At 30.6% G+C, this 26,623-nt stretch overlaps 1 long non-coding RNA gene and 1 other non-coding gene across 4 annotated transcripts in view; both read left to right on the top strand.

Moving 5' to 3' along the window:
• LOC148236374 (uncharacterized) overlaps nt 1-26,623 on the top strand; it is a 457,594-nt gene that overhangs the window by 271,158 nt on the left and 159,813 nt on the right. Inside the window, exon 2 of one of the 3 annotated variants that reach the window (XR_015809189.1) lies at nt 14,411-14,906. The exons of the other annotated variants lie outside the window; for them this stretch is intronic. This is a non-coding gene — a long non-coding RNA (uncharacterized LOC148236374). The remainder of the gene's footprint in view (nt 1-14,410; nt 14,907-26,623) is intronic. 3 annotated transcript variants of the gene reach the window in all.
• Nucleotides 6,577-6,649, top strand: TRNAA-AGC (transfer RNA alanine (anticodon AGC)). The gene has a single exon. It is a non-coding gene; the product is annotated as a tRNA-Ala (tRNA).

The raw sequence follows: 26,623 nt of genomic DNA, 5'->3' as shown, positions 1-26,623 counted from the left end.
TTTTATATATTTTTAATGCAGGTGCTTCTGATTTCATATCTATATGTATATTAATTATGATTTTATTAAGATATCACAGTTTCTATAACAATAATAAATAACCTCGTATATAAGGATTCTCCTTACTATACAATTTATTTCAAAGAGATTTTGGAACGAAAATGCAGCGTTGAATGAAGCCTTTCATTGTCATGCATAGAAGTCTAGTTAGCTTTTCAAGGATTGTACCATACATATATTTACTTTCTACTCAAATACTTTAATAACTGATGAAAAAGCAATACTGAGAGGGTGTAATTTAAAGTCCTTTTCCCAGCATCTGTCGCATCGTGTGAATAATTATTATTAGCATATTTTTACTGTGAATTGTTAACTACTCTTCTTTTCTATTTTAAATGATTGTCGAATGCGATATAATAAGTGATTTAACATTTGACTAAGCATATACAATATAATTTTTTCAACTTACATATTTCAAAATAAATGTTTAATAAATAAATTTATTCAAAAGTTTTTGTAAAAATCTTAAAATATAAATATAGTTTTGGATTAGTATTTCCTGTATTTTGTCGGCTTTCATATCTCATAATATTTCCTTACAATTAAATTCTTGCCCTTATAAAGCACTTACTTTACATTTCAGAAAAAAGTCTAAAAAATAAATAATGTATTTTTTTAATTTAAATCACTCCTATATATTCAATCCGTGAACTTTATAACCTCTACATACAATTCCAGACCCCTGTTTGTCTTGTCGAATTAAACAAATTGGCCCTCGCGATCAGTGCAGAAGAAGGAGTGGTTCAATGAAAAATCTTTGGCAAAGTTTTAATTCGTACAACATCCGGTCATTACGTATAAGCTAAAGATAAATTCGGCTCCTTTATAACGCCGAATGGATTAAGTTTTGTTAAGCTTTTATACTGAAAGCTCACTCGGCGCGGTAATCGGTCGTTTCGTAGACTTTTCGAACTCGAATAATCGGCGGCAAAACTCTCAAAGATTTATTTCCCCGATTAATACGTATTCTCTGGGAAGAGTTTTGTTATAAAATAGCGCCTTTGATTCATTTTAAAATTTAATTGTCCATACACAAGGAAGATTTGCGGTTTTATTACGAAATTAGTTTCGCTTCGGCGATTGCGAAGCTTCATCTTGATTGATGGTATTATATTTAAGACATTCTGCAAATGGATGCTTAAATAAACATATTTTATTTTTATGGGATCAAAAACCAAGGATTGACATTTTTTAATATTTTGTATAATATTAAACTTTCTTTAGTATTTGTTTAGCATACAATCGATAGATGTCACCATTCAACTTATATGTATAATAAATAAAATTATATTTTAGCGTGGGACTATAAACTATTATTAGTCGCAACATTATGCTATCGCCTTAATCATGGTTTAAAACTTTATCAATTAAACAAGTTGAACTTAACGGTATGAAATAAGGATTTAGTAAATTAAAACTAGCTCTTTTGTTTGGTCCATGCTTTCATACAGGATTTTATTTTAGTTGTTGTTATAAAATGTCTTCCTAAGCCAATTCATTTTAATTTTTTTTATGAAGTTTCTACACGAATTGCATGATTTTAACAGGCTATTTTAAAAATTATTTATAGAGATACTTTCAATAACTTTATTTACTTCCTGGTTTTAAAATAACAAATATTTTAAGTCTGACGTTTCACAATCTCTCGAAAACACATTTAATTTATTTAATTTTATAGTATAAAAAGGCCTCAGACTATAAAATGAATAATTCACTTCTAACCAATTAGTCGTTCTATGCTTCTTCAATGATCTAAAGATATTTTTTATGAATTATTTAAAAAATCTTAGACTAAGTTTATGATTCTAAAAAAACTTTAGAGTATTAGACATATTATGGAGTGTATCACAAGAACTGCTTTTTTAACATAAATTATTTAATATATTTTAAAAAAATACGAGGTGTTTAAAATTTGTTAAAAAAGTGTACTTTGTTTACCACTTGTTAACTTTATTAATAATTTATCGTTTTAATAAAATATTATTAACCATTGCAAAATTTCTCAACGGTCTTTAAATTATTTTTAAATAAAAACAAAAGACATGTTTTTAATAAGACATTTATATTGTTATGGTTTGCGATATATAATTTAAAGTTTTTGATAATGTAGTTTTCCTTCACTGTCACCCATTTATTTTTATATAAAATCTATAGCATCTATGGAATCCTGTGGTTTCTTAAGATTAGGTTGAACCCTAAAATTCGGACGTCATTGTTTGACCAGGGCTGACGCAAAGAGGGAAGCAGCTACTTTCTTGCTACTTTGAGTCTCAGTCGATACTTTGGCGTAGCTTTGCTTAGTGCGAGTTTCAATAAATTCTTTGTATTCGAAATACAGTATTATTAAAGATTAAGGGCATCAAATTAAAATTGTTTTTTTTTTGTCTTTAATATAAGAAACGCTTGCAAAATCACTAGTGTTTGAACATAGCATAATATACTGACAGCACTTATCAATACAATATCCCTATTTTGTGCAGAAGCATTAAACAGCGATTGTTGATGCATTTGGGAAAACAAATCCTTTGAAAACTCCAATCGTCACAAAATGAAGGTTATTCGTTAAAGCTAGTATTTTTGTTTATTGCGCTTTTAACGCGTATTTGCAACAAATATGTATTAACGTTCAATGCATATTTCTTCATAAAATTTATTCTTATTTAAATGTTTTTTTTTAAGAAAACTTTTTTTAAGGAAATTTTCATGCCCAATATTTGCTTAAGACTGTTTCAGTGATCTCCATTAATAGTAATCCTGCGATTTCTAAATACAATGTCATCAATGCCACCTAACTTTTTCGTCACTTTTATCGTTTTCACGACCCATTTCATAACATTGGTACCTTTCATAAGCCATTTCTTTAGTCAAATCATAATGTGCACCACTTTATTGTACTTTAATTCTTTATTTTTTAAAATTAATAAATCGCTGAGCGTGACATAATACAAAATCAATACTTAACTTGCAAACACAAATTACGCATTTAATATGGTTGTTATTTACATGCACGTATAAAAAATGATATTTGGACCAATATTGTGTAAATTGAAACGTGGTTGGATGTTATATTTCGTTTACTGTTAATCTGAATCGAGCCTCGGCAGTGTACATGGGTTATAATATTGGTTGAACAGAATATTAAAAATTGGCAAAACCTCCTGAATTTTACAATAGCTACGCAGACTTCTAAAACCCTTTTATTGCAAGATTTAAAATTCCAACTTAAAAAAACATAAATAATCCAGTATTGATTTAACATTTTTTTAATTATTCTTTGTGATTATCGGACAGTCATCCAACTTTCAAAAAATAATTATTTTTGACATAGACAGCTTCATATTATATTTATATAATACATACCTCCTTAATATAACAGCTGATTCGGCTACAAAAGTCATACATCATAAGAAATATTGATATTTTTTTTCAAAATAAATAAAAAGGATTTCATTAGAATCACGCGGAAATTGTTATTAATAATAAAATTATATTTTCTATAAAATATACAGGAACATTGCGCATTGTCTTTTTAAACCATTGAATTTACACATACTTTAGCAAACGATCTTTGTATTATTATAATGAACTGTAATGTCCGTTTCTTAATAAGTTCTAAATATAGCGTTATAACTCTATCATGTTATAACCGAAATTCCAAATCAGAAATATGATCCTTTTGATCGAATCCCCACAAATGAACGCTCACGCACACACATTAGTTACGCAATGAATTGTACACAAATGTTACTCTTGATGTTTAATATCACATTAATATGTATCTAAAAGAATACATTTCATTCGTATGCGTATCGAGTCCTTTCAACGTTGGCAATTCTCCATCGAATTCTATAGATGATGGACGATAAAAGGAAAGAAATATAACCGTCGATTCCTTGCTTTGGTTCTGATCGTAGAAATATAAGCAGCTTAACAAACAATAAAAATGTGCGCTTGCTTCTTTTCAAACGGTTTTCACTCGCTTTTATGCATAGAAAACGTTTCATTTTATTTATAATGTTTTATTTTGCTTCAAGAACCACTCCTTAATTTTGACTAATTAACAGTAAGATCGATAGCAACTAGCATTTTTATTTCCGCCCAAAAATAAATCGAGTATTTTACCAGTACAGTTTTAATATGCATTGACAGTATTGTTATTGATTTATGATTATTACTAATACTCTAAATATTTAGGTTGAACATGCACAAAGGTTTAAAAAAATATTAGCATCCTGTTATATTTGCTTATACTTTTTTACATAATACAAATGAAAAACTTTATGCTGCATGTATTGTGAGCTATATAATTCAACAGATTCTAAACCACACAAGGTTTACCTTTCTAGTTTCTCTCATTATATTGTATTGATATTTTGTAAGTTTCACACCCGCGACTAATAGCAAAGCTGTATTTACTGTTAATTGGGTATGAGAAGGCTTTGTATTCCAGTGTGCTTTAATACAATATGGCATATATTACTCTCGCTGCTTAGTTCTCGAATTTCTCAGTATTGTGTTTCAAAGAAAAGCTTTAGCAAAATTCCAATAAAGTAAGACGAGTGAAATTTTTTTTTAATATAATATATTGCGCTTTTAAAACATTTTAATTAAACAAAAGAATATGTTTTTATAAATACAAAACGTTTGTCAGTACAATAATTGATTTAAAAAAAACACAGTGCATGTGTATTCCCAGTAAAAATATATTATCAATAGATTTATATTGTACTTATGAAAAATTTAAATAATTGAAAGGCGCTTGTCAAATTATATCCTGCTCTTAGAGCAGGATATAATTAGAGATGTCTTCAACTAACAGTTGTGAACACTACTTGTATATAAATGGTGAGATGTTTTCTCCGAGTGGTGGTGGAGAAACTAGCGGTAGGATGATGTTAGTGGATGACCGTTAGAGTTCTGATTGATGTGCCAGCGACAGTATATGCTCTGAGCGGTGGTGGAGAAGCTGGCGGTGGGATGTGTGAGTCCGTGATGATATGTTGTCCGCGGGCAGCGGCCGTCTGCTGGTCTCTTCGAGTGTCAGCCTGAATCTTTAAAAGGCTGCTGGTGACTGCTCTCTCCACGTCGGAGCTCATGCTTGAGTATCTAGGGCTGAAATCTTGTGACCGTTTCGCAAATAAAAAATATTCTCAAAACTGACGGAGAATATTGACCATAAGAACACAACTCAAAAACAGTATATGCTTGGTACCGACTAAGAATTGAATTTTGGAGACAATTTAGAATTCTTAAGCACCCTGTATATGTTCGCTAGCGAAATCCAGTATGTATTTTTTTTAAAATGACGGCAAATTTAAAAACCTAAACACTCATAAATCCGTAGGTTAAAATTGTACGTAAAAGATAGCTTGATATAAAACGTTTAGAAGCTAAATTTTCATAGAAATAAAATATAAAAAAATAGCTTTTTGCTTCAAAACAAGCGATGTATCATATCGATCGGACCCCCATTCGAGCCTTTTTAATACTTGCAATAAAGTTAACGCTTTTAATTGCTTTGTTGTAATGATTAGGATTTAAATTTTTGGTATCGTATAGAATTCTTAAGCAACCCCGTAATATTTGTTATGAAAAATATATATTTTTTTTTTCACAAAATGGCGGCAAATTTAAATATTTGAAGTATAATAACTTCATGGTATAAAATCCTACTAAAAAAAATTATTATTTAAAATTTTCATCGAAATTAAATTTAAAAAAAAAAAATTTTTCTCAAAAACAAGTTTTATTTTAAATTGATCGGACCCCTCCCCCATACAAGCTTTTATGCGATTTGGCATATAGTTAACGCTGTTATTATGTTTGTTTTAAAGATTAAGACTTGAATTTTTTATGCATATTAGAGCTTTCGAAAACTTTTATGATATTGTCTAAAAAAATAATATATTTAAAAAAAATATTTTTTCGCTCCGAAGCAAGTTTAGTATTATGAATCGATCGGCCCACCATACAAACGTTTATAATTTTCCTTAAATAAAAATAGATTTTTCGATAAATAAAAATAAACTAACATTAAAACTAAATAGGCAAAAATTGCCATATAAAAATAGTAGAGCTAGCTTCATTATAATCTTTAAAGCTAATTGGAAAATTTAATGTACCTACAAAATATTTAAAATGCAATCTTTGCCCCACCCAATGTTTTGTATGCGTAATTGCTTTCCATTTTTTCCTATCATACAATAGCAATTATGTTATGTGTAATCTTTGTGCATTATTGCTTATTCTTTAATATAATAAATATGCAATATCCTATGCCTAAGTGCTTATGAATTTTATGTCGTCAGATGTCATTTGCATATTATTGATTAACTCAAATTATTTCTAGACTCCTAAAATATGTTCGAAAAATGTAATGAATAATAATTTATATATCGCACAGTTTAGTAAAAAGTATATGTTAAAGACAGTAAGGTTGTAGAAAAAAAATTCTCGATTAATATAATTTGCTTAATTGCTGATTTAAGTTATACTAATACTTTAAAATGGTCAACTGGGGGCGTAGCTCAAATGGTAGAGCGCTCGCTTAGCATGCGAGAAGTACCGGGATCGATACCCGGCGCCTCCAATATCCATTTTTTTTACCATCCTAAAAAGGATTCAGACAATTTCTCATCGCTTACATAAACTGTAAAATCATCGCGGCCCCTCGCATGTGTACACAGGCTAAATTATTCTTTGTTCGCAACGCTTACACACATACATATGTACATATATTTTTGTATGTTACTGACAATGTGCTTAAACCAAGGCTTCATTTTTTTCATGTAAATCCAAGAGATTTAGGCAGAGCTCGGGATGGATTAATCTTATTTTTTCATTTGATTTTTTTCTCAATAAAAACTGAAACGCTTGGAATGCTTTGACTTTAAGTGAATATAACGAATACGTATGTAGTATATTTATATGTAACATATTAGGCTGTCAAAGAGATTTTTTATAAGCAAAATTTAACTTTAAGTGAAAAATAATCATTATTGATTTACAAAGCAGAAAAGCGCAAAATTAGGTTGTTTTAATAAATTTATAAAAAATAAATAAATGGAACAGAAACTATAAAGTAACAATATTTCGTAAAACATAAATGATTAGAATTTTTTTAATCTTGATTTACTCACAGCAAATATGATGATGTATCTAGATAATAGTATTAAATTAATAACATTTAAGTACTTTTTTCGTTAATATAAAAATACGAAAATAGTATCATTATTATCATTTATAATAAACAACACATCACAATTAAATAAATATATGGGGTGGCAAAGCTATATCTCAATAACATTTTAAGATATGAGCCAATCTTTTGAATAAAATAAGAAAATGTCATTTCTTTATAGTAAATTTTTGGTAAGTATAATTTAATTTTTTTTTATTTATAACATAGAAGGATTAGATTACACAAGCCGCCGGTGGCGTTCAAATTTTTTCAAAGGAAACTCTTCGATCTTTTCTGAGTCTAATGCACTCTTCTCTCGGATATAATCGATGTAGCCGTTGAACCCCAAGACGTAATTTCGCTTCGGGAGGTGTATTTTCTCAGTCCTCGTAGGGGCCTCCCATCAATATGAATAGTTCCCGGGAGGGTTCGGCCCCCCGGGGCGCCGTCTTATACACCACTTAATCTTTGTTCATACATTCCCTGAGAGGAAACCTCAAGTGGACACTCGATGAGCAAGCAATTCGGTATCTTGTAACTCATTACGCCAAAGAGGATTTTCCCACTCGAAGCGCCGAGTGTCATTGATTGTGATAAAACGGATTAAGAAATTGGATACGTACACGTTGATAAATTTTGTTTGCTCACTTGAGCTGCGGGGTTTTGGGTGAACACAAATATTGCGACCGCCATGATTAAATCGAGCGAGTAATTGAATCGAACCGCTAAGTGGTTTATGAAGAGCCCATGAATCAGCGTGACTAATAAAAACGGGTACTTGCCAAATTGATGATGAAAATAAAAAAAACTAACCATTGTATTGTCTGTCGTTATTGCCGGGTCATTATGTTAAATGAAAAGCACTGCGGCGGTTGTTTGGCAATTGCTCTTTAAACGTCTGAATTGAGAGATTTGCTCATTGAGCTTTTGTGTTAGGATTATTATTTTTAATTAATTTAGCGAGTATTTCCTCCACGGTTAAAAATTTAATAACACTGTACAAAAATATTGTAACATAATATTTAAATTACATATAAATTAATAGGTAATTTCATATTTTTTCGCATAAGTTTGAAACATTCTTTACTCACAATTGTTCGCCAGCAATTCTTACCTCACAGGAGTACAAAGCTCTTTCACCAACAATTTAACCTTTTATTTACATATTATTATTTTAATCAAGGTCGTATAATAAGCAATACAATAATTAATAAATTCATTCCCTTAATTAAAATGTTTTGTATAAATTATTTATATTTTTAGTATAAAACTAATTTACTATATAATAAAATCTCTAAAAATAATATTAAATAAAAAAAAATTTAGTAATAAAAATAAATGTGTTTATTTACTTCGTTTAAATTATAAATGTTTCAATATAATTTAAATTTTTTTTTTAATATATTAATGTATATATTGCTTTTTTAAAAATATTTTAATAAACTGTTAAGAAACACATATTTATCAAAAATGTCAATATTTATAAAACCAATATATAATTTTTTAAATTGTTTATACAGTAAAAATACAGAATATTAAAAAGACTACATTTTATAATTTATTTCTTAATGAGTGAAGGTATATAAATATTTTTAATAATATGTAATATTTATTTAGCGAAGCAATGTATTTTGTTTTAACACAATATATGATCCAAGTACGACTCTTAGTGCTTAGTGATAACAAACGGTAAGAAAGTTTTGTCGTCGTCATTGTTCATCTCTGACTCTTATGTGTTATAATATGACAATTGCTTTTAAAGGTTTGTTTGTACAGCGCCTTTGATTGAAATGATAGATAAATTAAATAAAGGCATATAGTCAAAATTTTATTATAAATAAAGAATTATTAAAAAATATATTTCTTATGGCTCTATATTAAAAATAATGAAGCCACTTATGTTTTTTTTCGAATTTGTAACATTTTCCAGCAACAGCTAATTTGTCAGCTAACAGCTGATTTGTGCTCAGTTTTGTTTTCCATTTCACCATGAATAGACTTATACTAAAACAACGCTTACAAATGGTGCAAATTTATTTCAAAAATCATGGTTCAGCTCGCGAAATAATTAAACCGTGCGCAACGTTCATTTTACAGTCGACATAAATGTATATCCGAGAAAGATTTCCGATTTCATTTTTGCATTACACGTATTTTAATTGATAATACGCATCCGCAGAGACGTCGTACAGTGCGCATTGAAGAAGTTGTTTTTGCTGTGGAACGTAGTATTGAGGAAAAATGAGTCGATTCGCCATCGTGCACAGCAACTGAAGCTATGTTCATTTACTTTATGAAAAATTTTACGGAAAAATCTTCGTTTACAAGATCAAGCTCGTGCAATAATGGGTCGAAAACTTGATCTTCAGTTTCACCACAAAATTTTTTTTCGCAATGAGACTGATTTTTGGTTAAAAGACTACGTCAACAAGCAAAATTGCTACATTTAGAGTATAAAAAATCTACAAACCATTATTGAGACGCCATTAAATCCAAAAAAAGTCACTGTGTAGTATGCTTTATTATGGGCTGGTGGAATCATTGGTCCATATTACTTCAAAACTTTCGGGGGCCAGAATGGTAATCATTGGAGAGCTTGTTTACTGACTTTTTTGTTCTCTAATTGAGTGGCTTTAATTTGAAAGAGCTTTGATTTTAACAAGATGGCGCTACGTGCTACACAGTGCGCCCACAATCAATTTATTTAAGGAAGCATTTGATGAGCGCATAATTTTGCGCAATGGATCTGTGAATTGGCCTTCAAAATCATGTGATTTAACACCTATGGATTATTTTATGTCAGGCTATGTGAAGTCACTAGTCTACGCCAATAAACCAGAGACGATGGACGACTTGGAAGCCAACATTCGCTGCGTTATTGCCGATATACAGCCCAAGTTGCTCAAAAAAGTAGTCGAGAATCTGACTTTTATATGCTTGAAATCATATTTAAACACTAATGGCATAAAATGCTCTTTCTATTAAAGCAAATACTATAGCGTGTTTTCTTTTATTTTAAAGTTATAAAGTATGTAGGTAGGCACTCAGGAGTTTTAGTCTGCTACGCAGCTCAAAAAAATGATTGTAGAGTGCCAAAGGCAAAGTCTCAAAAGCGGTCAGTCTGCAGAGTTGAAGCTTTTTTTTAAGGGTAAAGCCCCGGTGACGAGCCCAATTATGTAATAATTTCATTTATATCAGGTGCAAATGCTATTTAAGTAAAGCTAACTATGGTAAAGCAATTGTATAGAAAAATACTTATTTTGTAGATAACTCAATCTCATATATGAGAAATCGTCAATGATACGCTGCGCAGGTGAGGACACGTTTCATGGCAGTTTACCCCACGCATTAGCATGGCCGTTTTATTTTAAAAGGAGAAAAGCAAACGGATTACCGTGGCGGTAATCCGTAATTTTCGGAATATGCCCGCCTCATTATTAAGGGATCACGTTGCGACATCTTCCGGATAATCCGGACGGGTCGGTAATTGTTTTCCGAAAATTCCGCGCTATTACGCGAGATTAATTCTGCGCGTGCACAAACACTTGCAAATACAAAGCGCGTGGTAATGCCGCAAATTTCATTAAAAATAATGACGACCTCAAAGGGGGCTTAAGCGAGCCCCAAAAAAAGGCTTTCGCGCGCGTTCTCAATTGGATTTAATCCGTTTTAAATGTTTTATACACGCTCTACGGGCTTTGCGCCCGCGACGCGCCCGTAAAACGTAATTATCCGTTTTTCGAAGTGCGTTTCATAATTCTCAGCGCGACCATTAGAAAACGCCTAAGTGATTCGCAATGTTGTTATCGGAGCGTTGCTTTGCTAATTATCGTACGAATATGTGGAATATTGCCTTAATATAATACATAAAAATGTATGTTGTCCAAAAATAAATTAATTTATTAATTTTGTGCATGTTCATACCAATATGTATAAATATTACTTAATAACCTAACAAAAATGCAACCAATTTTAAAAAAAGAATGTAAATGTTCAATATTACAAACACAGGTTTGGCCCTAATAATAGTACATTTTAAGAAATCGTGACAATAAAAAAAATAAAAAACTGATTAAGATTGTTTAAAGTGTTCATTTTAGGCATATTTTTAATATATAGTAGACCCATTGCGTCATCCATTGCGCATCCATTGCGCGCGCCACTGCCGTTACCAATACTAGAGCTCTACGAGTCCAACCCTTATGGGCGGGCACCCAGCTTTTGATGTACATATGAGCGGGATTCCCACCTCCCGTAGTGCTTAATATTTTATTATAGTTGCATTAGTATTTCTCCCGAGCACTCGGGTAAACGTGCTCTCGTTGGCTGGCCAGCATTGCTTTGCATTGCGTATCATACTAGTAACAACATCACCCCCCAGATCTTCGAGAAGTGTATATGTTGCCTCAGTCGCAGCCTTGGCTCTGCTTTCGTTACTCTGATATGCTTTGTTTGTCATCAGTAGTGCCTCGCGCGCTACATTGGACGGCCAATCTAAGAGGTCACTTCCCCTCAAGGATTTGGGTTTTAACCTCAAGAGTGATCCCTCGCTCTCTCACACAGTAGTCGACAGGTCGCAGGTTGACGAAAACATTGTTTTCATTCCATCTGCAACTTTTCTTCCAGATCAATTGTGTTGGGCAACATTTCTTTTTAATTTTGCCCATAAATCCTTTATATGATTTAGCTCTGGTGACTGTATAGGCCATTATAAAAGCCTTTGCCGCAAACCAACCGCTGCTTTTTAGAGAAGTATGGCACGAAACGATTTCTTGGTGGAAGCGGGTGGTGGCGTGGCCTGTGCTTAGGAATATTTGTCAGTAGGAAAACATTAAAGTGGACTCCAACATTGAAATATAAATGTCACTATTGATACTCTCTCAAGTAAGCAAATATACCGGTTTCCCACCTCTAATGCTGCCATGCAATCACAGACCTTAACGCTTCCGCCACTATATTTGACTTTGGGTACTACTACGCAATCAGCTAGACATTTTTCTCTGACTTTTCGACAAGCGTGTACTACACTAGGGATTTCAAAAATTTCAAAAAAATATGAATATAATAAAAAAATATTACTTTAGAATTTTTTAAGTGAATTAAGTTTTTCATATTTTTTTTATAAAACAACTTTAATTTAGAATTATCTAAAATGTTGATTCTGAAAGCCACGGTCTATGCCGGGCTTTACAACAACTGAGTTCCACATCGTCAAGCTTTCTTCTCACCGTCCGCGAAAAAATAGATGGCTCTCCATTTGCAGAGACTTCAGCAGACAGCTTTGAAGACGCAAACCAACATTTGATGTTTTTAATTTTTTTCCAATTCTTGGCTTTGATTTGGATTTTAATCTTTCCCAGAATATGAGGTTTTATTGTTGCTCCATTATTTGGAAATTTGTATTTCCATCGTAGTTTTAAATCTCGCTTCTCTCTCGCTCTCGCAAACGCTTCTGCAAAGTGTGCAGCTAAGTTTCATTTTGTGTATATTAAACCATTCATTTTTTAAGCAAAAGTCCTTTTTTAATCTAATGATCAAAAAAATCCAGTGCATCATTTTGAGTTCGGCCTTATTCCTCAAGATCAGCTTGAGATGATTCAGCATCATAAACTTGCGCATATTATTCCATATTTTCTGTCGTCGTTGCTGTTATTGTTTTGGACTTTTTTTTAGTGGGACCGGTGGTTGAGAAGTACTGGACTGTTTTTTAAATTTGGGGTTAAACTTGTATGCTTGCACTACACTCTCTGGAAGTTATCCGAACCGAAGTTACAACTTAAGTCGGCTGAGATCTACGACTTTGCCGTCCGGACGGCGGCCGTGAATTACGTCCAGACGGCGGCTTCTGTCACGTATGTTGGCGCGCGATCGAAAAATGTGCAAATGTGAAAAATGTTTTACGCAAAATCTTTGTCGGCTTTTGCAAAATGCCATAAGGCATAAAAATGATACTTTAGAATACGAACGCCACATCTGTGACTATCCTAGAATTTGTCGCCATCGATTCTAAGCAAGAATTCATTATGCTGTGACATTTATATAAACCGATCTAGGAAAATACATAAGGATATTCGAAACGATTTTTTTTTTAAAATCAAGTAAAACTAATTATTTTTAATTATTTAATTTTATATGAAAAAAAATATAATAATGATATATGTTAGAAGAATATACTATTAAAAATATAATTAATCGCTTTTGGTGCCCTAAAATATTCAAAGATGTCAGTAAGAGTCTGTTGGAGTCCCCGATAAGCATGTGGTATTTAAACTTTACTACGTGACTACGATGCAGCGCTCGACATGCGTATTGACCATAGGACGCCTACGCGCATACTGAAATTGAACCGAGTTACTCGTTCTATCTTAGCTTGTGAAAAACCATATCATCATCTATCTCATTGTCGTCACTTAACACGCGAGAGAGCGAAAGGGGAAGTATCTCACCACTCGCGCTCGAAAAAGCAGCTCCGACTTCGATTCCTTTGACTTCGGTCCGTTTGCCGACAATGTTCGGAAGCGCTCGAAGTTGGCCAAGTCGACTGAATTACCCCCACTTTACCTCCCATTCTCGGTAACCTCACACAACTTCCGAGAGATTTTAGAGCGGGCAGAACTGAACTCGACCGAAGTAGCCCACTATATTCTCCGTCCTTGGCCAACCTTGACCAACTTCCAAAGAGTGTAGTGCAAGCGTTACACTAAATAAAAAGAAAATAAAAATAATGACGTCACATTTTTAACATAACAATTGCTTTTGAAACATTAAAAATACCGTAAAAAATGTGGCAGAACGCCGTTCCACCGTATTACATGACATATATAAACGTTGCGACGAAACAAGTTGCATAATACTTATTTAAAAGGTGGTAAATAAATAATTGGTTTGTTTACCTTAAATATTCCGAAGAACGTAATTTTAACCGTCATAAATATTAATATTTAAATCGATCTTTTTTAATACGTTAATTTCAATAGTCTTATATAGAAATTTCTAAGACGTCGCGCTCACTTCCTAATTGAAACTGTACATTAAATTTTTAATTTTGTAAATCGTAACGCTTTGTTTGAACGGTTAATAATAATACATTTAAACAAAGGAAATATTTTTATTATATTTAATAAATTATTTTGAACCCCGGAGGCATTAAATTTTTTTGTTTTTTATCAGATACTCTGACTGTCGTCCAATGAAAAATCAGCATTCAAATATAAAACACAATCACCTATAGCAACGTATCAGTTGTTTATAAAATTTGTTATAATTTTTCATGTGCGTTGTTCGATTAGACTGAATAAAAATATTCAGATTGCAAATTAACTCGGTACGTTTATACTATGAAAATGTAATATTTACATAACGCGTGTAACGATTAAAAAAGTGTTTGTAGTGAAATCTTCATAAGCTATCATAAAACAGTGTTTATAGTGAAATCTTTATAAGCTATCATAAGACAGTGTTCATAGTGAAATCTTCATAAACTACCATAAAACAGTGTTCATAGTGAAATCTTCATAAGCTATCATAAAACAGTGTTCATAGTGAAATCTTTATAAGCTATCATAAAACAGTGTTCATAGTGAAATCTTCATAAGCTATCATAAAACAGTGTTCATAGTGAAATCTTCAAATTTTGAGTGCCGTCGACGGGCTACGAGAGCAAAACGTGAGCATTTAATTTGCAATACATTATCATCGCTTTTGAAAAATAATTAAAAACAGTCTTATACAATAGTATTATATTCTTATATATAATTGTCCCAGGTTGTTGGACGTAAAAATATGACTTTCTAATATTAACGTCATGTAGACTTTATAGTGATAAAGCTTCATAAGCAAATAGTATACAATTGCATACATAATTTAAATTAACAAAGCCCAATATTGTATGAAAAATAATATTTCAGTCGTTTTATTCCGAGTGTGATATTTTTTTAATTTGGTAATTATTAAATAATTACTTAAAAATTTTTGATTAAGGAATGTTTTTATTATTTTTAGTTTAAAATTATCTTAAAGTTCCAAAGGACCAAAGAAATTTCGCCTAATCTTTAGTTGTTTCTGGCTCACTCTAACCTTCGAGTTTTATTTATTTTTGAAAGCCACGGTTTGTGTCAGACTTATATAATATATATATTGTAACTTATAATGTTCCTATTTTAAAATATTATATAATACATTTTAGTCAAATTAAGTTGCTTTAAATAATATGAATAAAACATTGTTAGGTTGTATAAATAAACTCCATCAACGTTTATCGACCAATAGTAATATTTACCATTAAATTCATCCCCGATAAAGTCCCTGTATCAAAATCTCTGAAGGGGTAGTTTGGTGTGAGTAAGCGGAACCATCGCCAAAATAAGTTATGTTGCCAGATATGTGAAAAATCTTATGATTTTGCTTGTGAAATCGAGAGGAATATCACATATCATAAATCACGTTCAACCGAATACCCGTTGTTCCCGCTGAGGTTGCTTTTTACCTCGACCTTGGGTTTCGGTTGATACGTGCTCGATTCTAATTTTATATTTGTAGAAAAAATCGCAAAATTCTCCCTTAGGGCTTCTTTATTTTGGAATTATCGAATTACGTTTCACCTGCGAAGGGCTTCCCATCGAATTCTTATTCACACTTCATATTTTCATCTTTTGAAGCCCAATCGCAATTTCATATTAATTTCGATATTAAATGAACATTACATATTATATTTTTTATAGCAGGTAAACTTTCAATTTGTTTTTTTCTTAAAATCAGTACAGCGTATTTTTTTAATAAAAAATATGATTTTTTTTGGTGTTGTTTTTAATTTTAAAAATTACAGTTGTATAAAATGTTTTGTTAAAACATAATAACTGTACATGAATTAAGTAACTAAAGCTATTGTTAAAAAATATTTAATTATATAAAATCAGTATTTTGTTTATTTTAAGTAACAATTAGTGCTAATCGATTGAATTACTATCCATTATTATATATAAATACAATACATCTTTTGCCTTCTGGTATTGTGATCAAATAGTAATTATTTCTTTTCTTTAGATATGCAAGGAAAATTTAAAAAATGCTTATTTTTTAGTCTTAAGTGGCAGCAAAATTTTGTTAACAGTGTATATTTAAAATTGCTGTAGATTTAAAGCTGTAAACTTAAACTTACTTGCATAAGTATACCATACAATAACGATAAGCACAATAACTAGTCAAGTATTCGTTATAGTACTCTGTGGATAGGCTGACTGAGGATGGGCTTGACCTCCTACTGGAGCTGTTGCATTTATTCACTTCTGTCTCTTGATGATCCTCAGAATCACTTATTTTGTTTGTTAATTTAAAAAAATTAAAAAAATGGTTCATAATTTATTATACAATATTTTCACAAAATGAAAAAATTCTAAATTTGTCACGAAAAAACTGTGCCCGACACTAGTGAGATACTAACGTGTGAATTAAATCAACAGGAAAAATACTGGTTAATTTTGCATTATTAATATACTTATGAAGAGAGCAAGTGTGAAATGTTGAAATTAAAAAACTCTTTTATTCTTACTTAATTTTAAAATGTTTTTTGTCTGTAAATGCATATTTTTTAATATAAAAATTATTATTGCATTATTACGCCTGAGCGCTACAGGCGTTGTTATAGTGGGTTTGCTCTAATTTGCCGAAGAGGGAAGCGGTGCTTCTACGATCTTCGCAATTCTGAAGTAGATTCGGCCTCCTCTTGACCAAAATCAAAAGTGAAAGCTCTAAAGAATACGATTAAATTTAAAATAAATGTTTAAGTGTGAGTGCCAGTAGTGTCAAAAAAAATTCTCAGGCGTAGTTCTGATAATGAATTTCCGTGTTTTAGTATTTATATTTATGACCCCTTCCATGATAAATTATGTTGTCTGTCTCTCTTTTTAGGAAGATCAATTCTCAAAAAAAATGCGATTTTTTAAACGAATTATGGTTGGTCGCTAAAACAGGTCAGAAACGGTCGTGTTGAGGATTAACTCAAATGCACAGGTCTTCTCAAGGCGGAAAATATAATAATATTTTTTGATTTATGGCGCGTACCTTGTGACTTAATCTGTTAAAAAATGTCCCATTTTCCAAGGAAACTCATTGTTTATTAAATGGTTATAACGATCACAAGTCGAACAAAATGTTTTTTGACAAAAAAACGTTTCGTAAATAAAAATAACTTTAATCGATAAACCTAACAAAATAAATAAGGTCTATTGCTTTTTTAAATAAATAAAGTGATAAGTTAAAAGTATTGTAATTAAATTGCATATTATTAACAATACTCTTATTTATAATATGTAATATTTTGTATAGCTGATTTGTAGAAATTTGTTTAAAAAATATATACGACCTAGTTCTCAATTTCAATTAATCAACCTTATCTGTAAGAATCGATCGAAATATTATACAATTATATAACAACCGCTATTTTAAATCTTCTAAAGACGATAGAAATAGAAATTTTTAATACTCTCGTAATATGAATGCAGCATATTATATTACTTCTTATATTACTACACTTTTAAGTAAGCAACAACTTTTAAGCGGATGTAGCAAGTTATAGTTTTTTATATATATGATATTAGATAATCTTAACATATCAGTTTTAAAGCATAGATAATACATATTGTAGAGAAAAATATATAGTTAATTTTACATCATATAATAATATCTGATAACACTTTTAAATAAATAAATTTATTTTTCCCACTAAATTTGTATGGACTTAGTTTAGTAAACATTTTCCAAAAACCTACTTTTGAATTAATATTAAAAATTTAATATTATTATTTTAATAAAAAAAAAATGTTTATGTTAATATCAAACTCTCAACAAATTATAAATAATGTTGAACAAATAATACTAAAAAAAAACTTTAAAATATACAAGAAAGTATAAATATACACACACTGTTGTATATCATACATTTTTTAATTAATTATTTTACTTTATAACTAGTTAACGTAAATTATAATCGGAGGCACTTCTTCACGACAATCTATAGACTAACCTAATATTACTACTAAACTGGTCATGGAAACAATAATATTTTCTTGTATATTTTGTTCCTAAGCGTACTTATTAGCACTGATTTTATTTTCATCAGCTCATTATAATGGAGAATCAAGCATTAGTTTTTTACGAGAAAAACCGAAAAATATTTACAGTTATTGCAGTATTTTTTTATTTGATGTGGTATATACATATATACACATATTTTCAATCTTATTATTTTGTCTTTGATGACATTTTTACTTACAAATTTGCGTAATAATAGCATTTTTATTTTTTACATCGTGATATAGACCTGGTGCACATCTTATAATAATTTATTTTATAAATTCTCCTACACTGAGAGATTTTCCATGCTGAGCTAGGAGTAATCAATATGGAAACATGCTCGAGTTTAATTTGTAAAGCCTCTTACAAATTAAGGGATGAGATTTGATTAACTCTTATAGAGGTGTAGCTGCCTAGAAATGTATTCCTTTCTTTGATCCTCCTTGTAAACGATGCGTGTCACCCAAAATGTGTCGCTTTTGCCACGCGTGTCATAGGTTCGCCATCACTGTTCTAAAACATATCAAAGCACAAAAGAGATACATCTTTACTAATATGTTTTGAAAAATTTCAAATATAATCAACTACCAATAATTGTAATTAAAAAAAAAGCTATTTACCGTATTAAATATAGTAAAATGGCGTATTTTAATTTAGTAAACATCATTAAATTATTTTTTAAAACTCAGCCAAACCATCACTATTGAAATTAAAACTTGCGCAGCCGTCATTAAGCGCGTGTTATTTTTCAGCGTTCAAACGGGCGTGTTTAATGAAAAATGTGACGCAAAGCTCGGCAGCGGCCATCATGCATGAATTTGAGGACCTTTAAATATCAGAGAGCTTTCGAGCGGCGAGGGTCGAGCTTTCGCTGCGAAAAGCTCTAAGATAGCCGGAGCAAACGACTAATTGCGGCGATAATGGCCGAGGCTCTTTCTAGCTTGAATTTATCCACAGACCCCTTTAATTAACGCTTTTTGTAGTATGTTGTGTGTTTTTTCTTTAGTTGAAAAGAAAAACGTGCATCGCTACCACTAGAAAGTGCATTGAGATCGGTGTCGTTTACTTGCAATTTTACGTCGCGGTTGATGGCGAAGTGTTGAGCAATTACGCTAGAAAGTGTGTTATATTAACAAGTCGCTCAAGGGAGTGTTTTTAATTGACACCTTTTTAAATTATCTGAAGTAAAAAATACTATAGAGATTTTAAAATATGGAAATTTAATTTAAATATGCATTTAATTAAAGTTGTGCAGCAGGGAGCTTTCAGAAGCGAAGGGAATTACTGTCATGCATAAAATAAAATCGCATTAAATAGCTTGTTTGTATCTATTAAATATACTATATAGATAACCTTGTTTTATGCCAATTAAAATAATAACAAAGAGTTTATTTTTTTTTAATTTTTGTTTATTACATAATTAAATAATACATTTTTATAAACATATATATTTACATTTCATTGGTTGCTGGTTAATTACCATTATCACAATTTACGATTGATTAGCTAAATTAAGAGGAATTACAAAAATAAGAATAATAAAAGAACATAAAATACGTTAAGTTTAGGTCAAAGTACATAAACACCTTTAACAAAAAAAAAAAAAAAAAAAAAAAAAAAAAAAAAAAAAAAAAAAAATTATAAATTATATATTTTTAATATAAAACTCGTGGACCTGGAGCTGTTAAATTAATAGATAAAATTTATGCGTCAGAGCAAGATGTGCTTTGGCATTTTGTGTTTATATTTAAATTTGAGTTTGTTTTTGTCGTAATCACCGATTCTTGAGATTAACGGGTTAGTATGATTTCGCGGTATTTTTTTATAATAATTATTAGTATGGTGGTGAACATGTTCTTTAATAGTTGGAATTAAATATTTATTATGAAGTTTTTTGAGGTTAGTATAAAAAGGTGTATTATAAATTATTTTTATAGCTTTATTTTGAACAACTTGTAGCTTAGAAAAGTTAGTATTACACGTATTACTCCACACTGGGCAGGCGTAAGTCATTGCCGGTCTGATTAATTGCTTATATAATAGAATTTTATTTTTAGTATTTAGCGCACTTTTTCGATTAAAAATTGGTTTTAACGCCGCAATGGCTGCGAGCCCTTTAGATTTAAGTTCGGTTATATGTTTATTAAATTTAAGCTTGGAGTCCAGGTGAATTCCGAGGTACTTAACGCTCGCCTTCCATTCTATACACTTTCCCTGCTCGCTTATAATAGTCGGGGGCAAAGGTTGTCTTCGAGTTGTAAAAATTATAGCCTCCGTTTTGTCCTGATTTATTTTTATTTTCCACTTTTTGAAATAATTACTTAAGAGAGTTAAGGATTTTTGCAATTTTATTGAAATAAGCTTAAGACCGTAAGAGCTACTCATTATCGCCGTATCATCGGCATACATTGAAAGACAAGTATTTTTTAAAATAGGTATATCATTTGTGTACAAAATGAAAAGGAACGGTCCAAGTAAACTCCCCTGAGGAACACCAGCTGGGATATTACGCGGTATCGATTGTTCATTATTTACTGAAACAACATAACTTCGACGATCAAGGTAGGAGCGTAACAAGTGTAGCAGATAGTTAGGGGTTTTATATTTGTGGAGTTTGTAAATCAACCCATCATGCCACACAGTATCAAACGCTTTTTCCACATCTAACAATAAGAGTCCCGTTGATTTTTTCATGTTAAAATTAGCAGAGATGTGCTCTGTTAACCTATTGAGCTGATGAGTCGTAGAGTGGTTTTCGCGGAAGCCAAATTGTTCATTGATAATTTTATTCCCCAAAGATCCCTTTAAGCGTGATAAAATTATTTTTTCAAATAGTTTACTGAATGACGGTAATAAGCTTATTGGACGATAATTAATTGCGATAGTGTTATCCTTTCCTGGCTTTCTAATTGGGTGGATCTTTGCGGTTTTCCAAATAGCGGGAAAGTACCCGAAAGATAAGCAGGCATTAAAAATATTTGTTAGATAATTGATGCTAATTCTTGGAAGTTGTTTTATCGTAACGTTATCTAATTTATCTATACCGGGACTTTTTCTATTCTTTAAATTTTTTATGATGTTATTAACTTCTGATAAACCAACTTTGTTCACTAAACTAATATCTACGCTAGATGAATTAATATTTCGTATCGCACGGGCGACTTTGTTGTCTATTTTTGAATCTAAGTAATTTACAGTAAGCGAATAAGATGTGGAGAAAGCGCTGGCTAAATTTTCTGCCTTATCCTTGTTCGTGCATGCGATGGTGTTTCCATTTTTTAATGGGGGTATTTCCGAATGTTTATATTTAAGTGATTTAGTTATTTTCCATAAGGAATTATCTGCCGGGTTTAGATTTTTTAGTTTACGCGTCCACGATTCGTTTTTTATTTGCTGAATTTTATCGCGAATATAACTAGTTACGCGGTTTATTACAGATTTAAGTCGCGGAGATTTATTATTTTGCCACTGTTTTCTTAGTTTATTTTTGATTTTTATTATTTCGATAAGTTGTGGAGTAAGTTGATTTTTATTATTATGATTTTTACGCGTCGGTATTGATGATATTTTAGCTTCTTCGATAACGGATGTTAAATAACTGATATCATCGTCAATTTGTTTAATGTTATGCGGAGTATAATTCTGTCGCTCATCTTGCAAACGAGACTCGACTATATCTTTAAACTTTTTCCAGTCAGCTTTTAAATAGTCAAAAGAGTATATTGAATTTACTTATAACAATCTAGCTTTAAACATTTATAAAATAATATTACCTAATTCACTATTAATATTGAAATAAATTACTTTAATATATTTTAGTTAAAAAGAATATTTAAATTGGCTACTTTACAGAATATTTCATTGAAATTTAATATGCGCTAATTGTATTATTATAATAAAGACTTACCAGTCATATATAAATAGTAATTAGTTTAGTTTAACGACAAGAGCTTACTTTATCAACTTTATTATAATATACTTATCTTTCGTCGTTTTTTCTTCTCCTTGCTCTTTGTTAATTTTAATTTGAGTCGACGAAAAGTCATTAGCGACAATCGTATTTTTCGTCTTATTAAAATTTATTATTTTATCATCGAAAGTTTTGCAGTAAAATTTAATCTTATATATTGCTTCTTTCACAAAACTCACTTTATGTCTCGTCTGTGGATTTAAAAAAGTTTTTTTAATATTTTTATATGCGTCGTGTGTCTTTCGCTTCGTAATTAAAGTCGTCTGCCATCGAGACGCATAAATTAATAATGAGTTTTAATTGAATAAATCATAATTTGATAGCCTTCTTAAGTTCATTATTTTATATAAAGCGATATATCACCTAATTGTCTTTCATATTTCAACTACAAAAAAGGAACATTCATCAGCAATATTGATCAATAAAAAACGGTACCTATATCGTTGACATTCAAAATTTAGACGATCATAAAAGTGTCTCCGGAAGATTATTGCCTAAGTACTCGATCATTCTTTTTTCTCGGTCTCTCTTTTCTCTGCGTGCAATTTCTTATTCGCGTCTCAGTTTCATAAATTTGCCGAGCCGACCACGCGACATTAAATTTTAATTGACCCTTCATCCAGGGGCGGCGGGTCGGACGGAATTTTATTGATTTTAATATTTTATTAGCGAAGTTTTGTCAAGAACTCACGATGCGAACTGAAGGGCGAAGAGTTAAGACGGTGCCGTAGGACGTGCTCCGAAATTCAAAAGGGTTGACCCTTAAGAAATTCATAAAGAGACCTCAGATGCTCTGAAAGAATTAAAAAGTGGGCACTAACGAACGACGAACATAAGTCGAACGAGTGAATCCACTTAAGTGAATCATGCGTATTATAATATTTAGGGGGAAAAATTGTCCTGTATAAATGGGACCTTTCAAATAAAATTATAATGATTATAATATTAGATAACCGCTACTTAAACTTTTATAATAAAAGTTTATCAATGATAACCCAATTATTAATACCACTGTATAACGAGCTGAATCATAATATATACAAACTTGTTTTTAGATATTATGCTTATAGCAGTATTCTTTATTTAATAGTACATATATAAAATCAATCATCAAGTGTTTTTAATTTAAATATAAAAAAGTGTGTCATGAATTATTTGTATCACTTTATTTCAAATTACATATTGTTTTGTTATTAAATATTGGTTTTTGGTACACAATGGCAGCAAGCTCATCAGATGTTTAATTGGTTAATTACGCTCACTCTTTTTTTTATTTAGTTTATTTCTAATAAATAAATACTTTTAAACTATTTAGTCCAAGAGATATATATATTTTTTAACCTAACTAAAATTTTAAGTGGGTTAAAAATATTTATGTTTTAATTTCTTTTACTAAAATTTATTTGCTTATAATAATTTATTTATTTATTGTGAATATGCTGACTCTTTGGGACAACAAAATAAAATTCTGTTGCTTTAATTATGACTCGGGATAATCAATTTTTTACTTTATGTTAAACCTAATTAATAATAATTATATCAGTATGATAAAACCAAACCATAATTCAAATAAAAAGAGTTTTTATATCAATGGAAATATTTTAAGACAATATCCCATAGCATATTAATCTTTTAATTATGCGTTATAAAGAGGAAGATTAACATTAAACAGTTTTAATCTTTTTAAATTTGATGAAATCTCACTAATAATCTATTTTCGACATAGATATAATACTTCTAATATTTACAACTAAAAGATCAATGAGTCATTAATTTTCTCGTCGACCGACTCAAGTGTCAGCCAAACCAGTCACACTCACATTGACTAATTTTTTGCTTAAATAAGCATTACACTGATTTTATAGTAAGATATTATTATTGGAGGCATGTTAATACGTCAAAGTCAACGAACAATCCTAGCCAAATGATCACTTTTATTTCCTACCCAGCTAACGTAAGACACTGTCTCTCTCTGGTGTCATTGGCATGATCATGAGAGAGGACGGCTTTTTTATTTGTTTGCAATTTATACATCCACCTGTTTAAAAAATTAATCTGTTACAGCAGATTCCGTTAATTACTCAATCTAATAACGTGTCTTCTGTTAGTTTTATCCGTTTCAGTACATAAGATTAGCCGCATAATCTATACATTATGTATTTAATCTTAAGCGTAATGTTTTAAATGTAAAGTAAAACAAATTGATGTGTTACAAAAAAGTTAAGCTGTTAATTACTACCCATATTATAGCGTTTTTACAGGGCCACCTGTACAAGTCAATAAGTATTGTACGGACAAGACAAAAAGTCGCTCGTAAAACGCCGTAATTAAAGTTGGAATTATCTTAAAAGTGAGCTTGGAAATTGTCTTTTTACACATAAATTTATTACGGCCGTAAAAGGCGATTTGGCTAATACAATAAAAACGCTGAAAGGCATCGCAGCTAATTTGCAATAATGCGTTAAAAGGCACGGCCCCTTAATGCGCGCTAAACGCGCTTTTGTCTAATACATAGTCCGAGGGTCAAAAGTAATTTGCCGCCGGGCCGGCCCTTTGGACCTATAAAATGACCTCCTGAAGTCGGCAGAAATCCCCGATCGGGTCGCGGCCCTTGTTTTAAAGATAAGGTCCGAAATTGAACGACGCCCAGAGTCCGTAGGTTCGATGAAGTCTGCGCACTTACCGCCCGTGATTTAAGGGTAGCCATGTGTAAAAAATAGTTCCCCGGAGCTCGCGAACGTTAGACGTGGGAGAAAAGTGTGGAGAACGGGGATAATGCCGAGTTGAACAGGTACGGCCGGATATTGTGATCAATGCCGACTACGCCGGCAGAATAAACCCCCGCGGCCGTGGGAAGATCGCATTGGATAAAAGTGCAATTTCTCAAAGTTTATGTGTGTGTATGTATGTGCACCTTATAGTCCGGAATGGACGATTGATGCGGATGGTGTTTTTACTCTGAGGCAAAGTGCTTCGTTTTTATGAAAAACAACGTTGAACCAAAACAGCCTTGACCTATCACAATTTGCTCACGACGGGCTTTCCAAACCGGTGCCCCACATAACCATGCTATTTTTATCAATACATATAACTTAAGTATGCAAATATATATACCAGTAGCTCCCAACTATTGGAAGTTATTTATAATTTGGGTAACGAATAAATTTTGGCAGTAGAATTATTTACTAAAAAAAAATAAAAATGTTTTTATTTTTTTAAATATTAAATCGAATCGAGTTATTAAATTCAATATGTTAAAATATGCCAGTAAAATCAATAAAAAAGTTTGTCCACTAATAGCTAATTATCTATTTTATTTATCACACCAAAGACTAAATGTGAAGTCAGATAAGTCTTACGCACAATAATTCGCAAGCTTGCACAAAAGTTAGGCATTAATAATTAAATAGTAATAGATCACTTAAAACATTAAAAGTCGCTGTTACAAAGCTTGTATCATATTCATTTTACGCAGAAAATATATTTCTTTATAAAATTGCAACTTTCGACAAAAATATAATTCTTTACTTTATTTTTATTTTATTTTAATCATTCTTAGACTAATTCATTATATAAATTTTATGAAACTATATTAAAATTATTCTAAAAAAACATACAAATATATTAAATAAGTAATATACAAAGTAGTAACTTTAGTTTAATTTTTTTTTTATTCTATTGTCATATGAATACTATTACATAAAATACACCTCCATACCATATTTTCTACCCCTAAATTATATATATATTTTTAGTATTAGATCTATGTACATTTTTATGTCTTAATACATAAACACTACTTTTGATTATCTAATTTATATACAAATACCTTTTTTGTTTCAAACATTATCTTACTAAATTCATAAAGCATAAATATTAATTAGGCTGTTGTAGATTATGTTTGTACCTACACATTTTTTTTTTTCAAGTATGTAATTACAAAGTTTTCAAATATTTTATTATTTATAGTTACTTATTTTTTTATATCGATTTACCCTTAAGATTTTTAGTATTAAATCCAATATTATTTAAATTTATTAAAACAACTTTACTAAAATAAAATTTTATAATTCATATATAATTACTAAAAAATAAATATTATTAAGCCTTCCATTGTAATCTGATAGGCGCAAACCATATGTGTTACAAGGTTAATTAATTAAATATAAAGTTTACCTAAAAAGAAGTAATATGCACTAGACTTTTTAGTCTTGATGTATATGTCAAGACTAAAATGATTTACAATCTATAGAATTCACTTTGCAAACCAAATCAGTATTTTTTTATAATGGCGCCTTTTTATAAATAAATGTTGGAGTCTGCTGCCGGGACTTGAACATATG

The sequence above is a fragment of the Plectrocnemia conspersa genome, unplaced genomic scaffold, assembly GCF_051122295.1.
Source record: "Plectrocnemia conspersa isolate PC_06_02 unplaced genomic scaffold, ASM5112229v1 ptg000003l, whole genome shotgun sequence".
Taxonomy (NCBI): Eukaryota; Metazoa; Arthropoda; class Insecta; order Trichoptera; family Polycentropodidae; genus Plectrocnemia; species Plectrocnemia conspersa.
Note: the sequence above shows the minus strand (reverse complement) of the source record. Positions and strands in the feature narration are given on the sequence as shown.